The 6393-nt window shown below is 34.1% G+C and overlaps 1 long non-coding RNA gene across 1 annotated transcript; it reads left to right on the top strand.

The window, feature by feature from the left end:
- The first annotated feature begins 784 nt into the window (after window positions 1-784).
- On the top strand, window positions 785-6140 carry LOC143686471 (uncharacterized). Its single transcript, XR_013177181.1, has 3 exons — window positions 785-887; window positions 1533-1738; window positions 6006-6140. It is a non-coding gene; the product is annotated as an uncharacterized LOC143686471 (long non-coding RNA).
- Window positions 6141-6393: the final 253 nt, after the last annotated feature.

Here is a 6393-nt window from a genome sequence, read left to right as displayed (position 1 = left end):
TTCATGTCTCTTTAAATAAGGTTTATACTTTTCTTCATAAAGAGCTCACAAGTCCTTTGTTAGTGCTATTAATAGGTACTGGGCATTTCTGGTTGCTATGATGAATGGTATTCTTATCGCATTATTAAACTGCTACTTCCTTCTACATGCTAACTTCTATATTTTGATGTTTCTATCTGGCAATTTTTCTAAACCCTCTTATGAAACCTAATAAACTCTCCTGTTTTCTCTGTAATGTCATTTCATCCATGAATAATGAAAATTTTGTTTCTGAGTTTCCAATCATTATACCTTCTATTTCTTTTCCTTTTCTTACCATATGTTGTAGTTTACAAGCTGTTGAATGTGATATACCAGAACTGGAATGACTTTTTATAAAGGAAATTTAATAGGTTGCAAGTTTAAAGTTCTAAGGCCATGAAAATATCCAAATCAAGGCACCAACAAGAGGTTACCTTTACTCAAGAAAGGCCAATAAAGTTTGGGGTTTCTCTCTCACTGAGAGGGTACATGGTGACATCTGTTAGCTTTCTCTCCAGGCTTCTTGTTTCATGAAGCTGCCCCAGGGACATTTTCCATCTGGATCTCCAAAAGTCTCTGGATGTGTGGACTCTATTGGTTTTGATTGCTCTCTTGGCTCTAAAGCTTTTTCCAAAAAATGGTTCCCTCTTAAAGGGCTCCAGTAAACAACTCCAACTTTTGGGTGGAGACACATCTCCATGGAAACCACCTAATCAAAAGTTACCACCCACAATTGGGTGGGTCATGTCTCCATGGAAACAATCAGAAAAGTTCCACCCAACAATATTGAATGAGGATTAAAGGACACAGCTTTTCTGAATACCTAACAGCTTCAAACCGGCACACCATACTAATTAGGATTTCAGGTAAAACATTAAAGAGCTGTGGTGATAGAAGGTATCCTAGTCCTGTACCTTATTTAAAAGCAAGTTTTTTTTCTATGAGCAGACTGCTTTTATTTGAAAGAAAAGTTGGCATCTACCAGGCTCCTTTTAGGATGTAACAAATTATTTGGTTTTTCTTTTTCTTTTTAAATATTTTTATTGAAATCTCTTCACACACACACAATCTATCCTAAATATATGATCAATGGCTCACAATATCATCACATAGTTGTGTATTCATCACCATGATCATTTTTAGAACATTTGCATCACTCCAGAAAAAGAAATAAGAAGAAAAACTCGTATATCCCGTTCCCCTTACTCCTCCCTCTCATTGGCCATTAGTACTTCAATCTACCCATTTTTTTTTTTACCCTTATCCCCCTTTATTATTTATTTATTTTTTGTCCTTTGTTTTTTACTCATATGTCTGTACCCTAGATAAAAGGAGTATCAGATATAATTCAACAGTTTCAGGTACTTCCCTCCAGCCCGCCAATAGACCATAAACTAAAAAGGGATATCTATATAAGGCATAAGAATAACCTTCAAGATAACTGCTCAACTGTTTGAAATCTCTTAACCACTAAGACTTTATTTCATCTCATTTCTCTCTTCTCCCTTTAGGTTGAGAAGCCTTTCTCAACACCATTATACCAAGTCTCAGTTCATCCTGGAGTCATGTCTCACATTATCAGGAAGATTTACACCCCTGGGAATCATGTCCCATGAGGGTGGAAGGCAGTGAGTTCACTGCCAGGTTGGTTTAGAGAGAGAGGCCACATCCGAGCAACAAAAGAGGTTCTCTGGAGGTGACTCAGGCATACTTATAAGTAAGCTTAGCTTCTCCTTTGTAGGAATAAGTGTCATAAGGGCAAAAGCCTATTGAATTGGTTATCCACACTGCTTGTAAGAATATTAGGAACACCCCAGATGGGGAAGTTTAATACTTCGTTCTTTCTCCCCAGTCCCACAAGGGACTTTGCAAATTCTTTTTTATTCTCTGTCCAGATTACTCTGGGATGTTTCGGGGCATCACACTAACCTGGATAAACCAACAAGATCTCACATAAGGGCAAGCTTTTTATATTACATCAGGAAGTGTGAGGTCTGCTATAATTTTTTTGTTTGGATACAATATCAGATTAAGAAAGTTTTATTACTAGTTTACTAGGAGTTTTTATCATGAATAAAGATAAAATTTTATCAATGCTTTTCTGTGTCTGTTAAGACAATCATGATTTCCTCTTTAAAGTGTTACTGTAATCAATTATACTAATAGATTTTCTAATGTTAAATCATCTAGCATTCTTGGAATAATCTTAATTTACACATTAAGATTGTCATTTATATTACTTTTCGAGTTACCATTTTCTAATGCTTGGTTCTGGATTTTTGCAACTATATTCAGAAATAAAACTGTACTGTTTTGCCTTATTTTGTACGAAAGGTTATGCTGGCCTCATAAAATGAGTTAGGGAACATTCTCTTTCATTCTACCTTCTGGAAGACTGTGTATTACATTGGATTGGCCTGTTCCTTGAACATTCAGTATAACTAACCAGTAAAGCCTCCAGGCCCTGATTTTGTTTCTTGTTTTTATTTTTTCCTCACAGGAAAGATTTTAAAGATAAAATTTGTTTACTAGTTGTAAAATTACTCAGGGTGGTTTTTTCTTGAATCAATCTTGGAAAATCATGTTTTTCTTGAATTTAATCCACTTTATCCAAGTTTTCAAATTTATGGACCAAATGTTATTCTTAGTATTCTTTTACTATTGATTTAATCTGTACAACATCTATAGTTATATCCACTTCTCTATTCAAAAATTGTTTCTTTGACTTTATTTTTTTCTTGATTAAACTTGCTAAAGCTTCAACTATTTTACTAGTCTTTCCAAGAATCAATTCTTATTTTTTAAAAACCCTCTATCCATTTTCATTTATTTTTGCTTTATGTTTATTATTTTCAGTGTTCTCTTTTCTTTGCATTTATTTTGATGTCCTTTTCTTTTTTAAATTCTTAATATTGGATTTTAAGTTCATTAATTTTGAATGTAAATCTAATGAAGAATGTAAGTCTATGACTTTCTCTTGGAATATGATCCACAAATTTTTATTATTTTCAATATTGTTCAATTCCAGATATTTTCTATTATCTATCATCATTTCTTCTCTGATACAGCAGGTATTATGATTTTTTATTTGTTTGTTATTTTTAGCTTCTAGACACAATGGGAAATTTTTAGTTATATTTTTTATAATGATTTCTAGTTTAAATTGGTTTATTCAGAGAATGTGGACTATAAGATACCAATAATTAGCCCTACCTTTAATTTTTTTTTAATGTTCCATGTGTATGTGAATAGAATATGTATTTTTTAAGTTAAGGGTTTGATGTGTTCTATCTATACATTAAGTTCATAAATAATGCTGTTAAAAATCTTTACTGCTTTGGGATTTTGACATGTCAGTTTCTCAAAAAAAGGTGTTAAAGTTACCTACTGTAGTGACGTTTTTTAATCTGCTTATAGTTCTGTCATATTTTATTTCAAATATTTTGAGGCAATGTTATCAAATGTAGCAAATTTAGAATAATTTAATCTTTTTGGTGAACTGAATATTTTATCATCATCTGGTTGTCCTCTTTAGCTCTAATAATGGCATTCTGTCTGATAGTAATATACTTATACCATGTTTCTTTCAGGTACTGGTATTTTCCTAGTACCTCTTCTGAACCTTGATTTTCAGTTTTTCTGTGTCCTTGAGTTTTAAATTTGACTTATAAATAGTACAAATCTTCCTGTGTCTTAATCTAGTCTGAAAATTTTGCCTTTTAACTGAAGAGTTTATTCCATTCATAAATAGAATGAATAAATGACATATTTAAATTTATTTCCATATTCTTGTTGTATGCTTTCTATTTACCCCATTGTCTTCATACCTTTTGTTCTTTTCCCAAACTTCCCTTCTTAATCCTTACTCTAATTTCCAGATCTTGTTTCTTATTTCACTTATTTCTTCTGATTCTTTGGAAGAAGCTCCCCCCACCCCCCATGACATCTAGCCACTTTCCTGCATTTGGGCCTATTTATAGTGTCTTTCTTCTATTGTGGATAAACTGTTCATTCTCTTAGCAAAGGTCAACTCCAGCATTTATGCATTAAATCCTAACCCTACTTGTTCCACCAATTTCCCCTCTCTAACCTACAATATCAATCTTTGTCTCTTTTTTTCATCTTAAAATATCCTCTTCTCTCCTCCGGCTATACCCATTTCTGTCCTTCCTTTTAAATCAAAACTTTTCATAAAAATTAGTTATGCCTGTCTCCAGTTTCTGCTCTCCCATCCCCTGAACCAATTCCCATCAAGTGATTTACCAAGAAGTTCATTTCTAATCCTATGTGATCACCCAAAAGCATTTGTCACTGCTGGTTACTCTTTTTCCTTGAAGTATTCTTTTCACTTGGTTTCCAGAACCCTGAGCAGTTCTAGTTCTTCTTCTAAATCATTAGCAGCATCTTCTTAGTTTTCTTTGTATTTTTCTATTCATCTCTCTCACCACCAAACAATTGAACTCAATCATTGGTCTTCTTTTTTTTCTAACTACTTTCACTCAATTGCTAATGTCATGGTTCAAATAGTTTATATGCCAATAACTCCCAAATTTTTATCTCTAGTATAGATTGCTCCCCTGAACCCCAACCTCATATTCTAGCTCCCCACCTGTCATCTCTAACATAACACTCCCAAAACTGGACTCCTAATCTTTCCCCTTCCCATAATCTAGTGTTGGCATAATATGCTTACTTCTCAATGAATAGCAATTTCATCCCATTGGTCAGACCTAAAACCTTGACATTTTCCTTGACTTTTTCCTTTCTTTAGACCTTACATCCAGTCTGCCATCAAGTTCTGTTGGTTCTACTTGTGTATTGAGAATCCTACATTTCACCCCAACTTCACTTCTACCACCTTTGTCTAAATCACCACTATCCCTTACATGGATTATTACAATAACCCCCAACTGGTTTTCCTGCTTCCACTCTTGTCCCTCTTCAGTGTATTTTCACCACTGAAGTGGCCGCAGTTAGTCTGTTAAAAGATAAATCAGACCCTCTAAGACTTCTCAGTTCACTCCAAGTAAAAATCAAATTCTTTACCTTGGCCTACTAGGCCAGACAATCTCCGCCCACTCACATCCGCACTACCCACACTCTATCCAAGCTCCCTGGCCTGGCCTCCCATTATCTATCTTATTCAATCTGCTCCAGACAAGCTGGCCTGCTTTCTCATCTCTTTCACATTAAATCCCTCCTTGGAGGCCTTCCCAGTCCACATAACCTATTCCCTTTCTTACTTTATTTTTCCTGAAGCACATACCATCATCAAACATACTCTAAAGTTTTATTTATGTAACTTACTTATTGTTTGTCTTCCCCCAGTGGAACTAGGACCTCACATTTGGCACATGGTTGTAAATGAGGAAAAGACTCATGTGCATGCAAGTGTGCAGACACACCTATCCTGCCCCATGTACAGGGTTTGGTTAACAGCCACCTTTGTGCACAGAAAAAGGCACAGATAGGAGCAGAGTGTAGGATGAATTTCACTACCCCACGCAGCTCCTCAATCAGCCCCCTTTGTGTAATGCACAACCGGACAGTCTCAAGTGGAAGGCAAGCTTCATGAAGGCAGGGATTTTGTCTCTTGCTTATTGCTGTGTCCTCAGCCCCATAGAGAAGAGTACACAAAGACCACGAAATAAATATTTGCAAAATAAAGTAAGAATTAGAAAAAATGATAAAAGTTTTTAGTTATTGTTTTAAAATAAAACATAGACCCATTTAAATAAATTACATAATTCAGGAAAATATGGCCTCAAAACATTAATGATGTTCATAAAACAGATAAATTTACTGCTGTAAAATAACCTAGAAATTGAGATAATAAGACCCAATATACACACTGAATATTGGATCTTCCAGGAATTAAGCTATTATATAATTGCATAATAATAAAAATAAGAACAAGAGAAACATAGTCTTTGGCATTTTTAATCCAGTGACCTACCTCTTACTTTCTGCATTTTTCTTTACAGGGACTAAGATGCACTGCAAATTTTAAAGTGGTCTTTTAAATGGCATTGTGCTAAAACTTTGGAAATTTACTGAGAGAGTGAAATACTTGTTTGCTCAAAATTAAAAAAACAAGACAAGAATAAAGAAACTATGAAAAGCCTATAAATGATACCGTCCCCAGGGTCTCTGTTTATTAAACAGTTTTATTTTCTCTTTATGAAAATGTCCACTCAAGTCTTTGGCCCATTTATTGGCGCTTAAACTATTTCTTCACTAATGAATTTGTGTGTGCTTTTTTACATATTTAAGGTATTAATCTTTTGTAAAATGTAACAGCAACGATTTTTCTTCAGTTTAAGTTTTTTAAAAAACATAGAAAGGTTCAAATTTTGTTCAGTCAAAATTACA

Source organism: Tamandua tetradactyla, chromosome 1 (genome assembly GCF_023851605.1).
Source record: "Tamandua tetradactyla isolate mTamTet1 chromosome 1, mTamTet1.pri, whole genome shotgun sequence".
NCBI lineage: Eukaryota > Metazoa > Chordata > Mammalia > Pilosa > Myrmecophagidae > Tamandua > Tamandua tetradactyla.
Note: the sequence above shows the minus strand (reverse complement) of the source record. Positions and strands in the feature narration are given on the sequence as shown.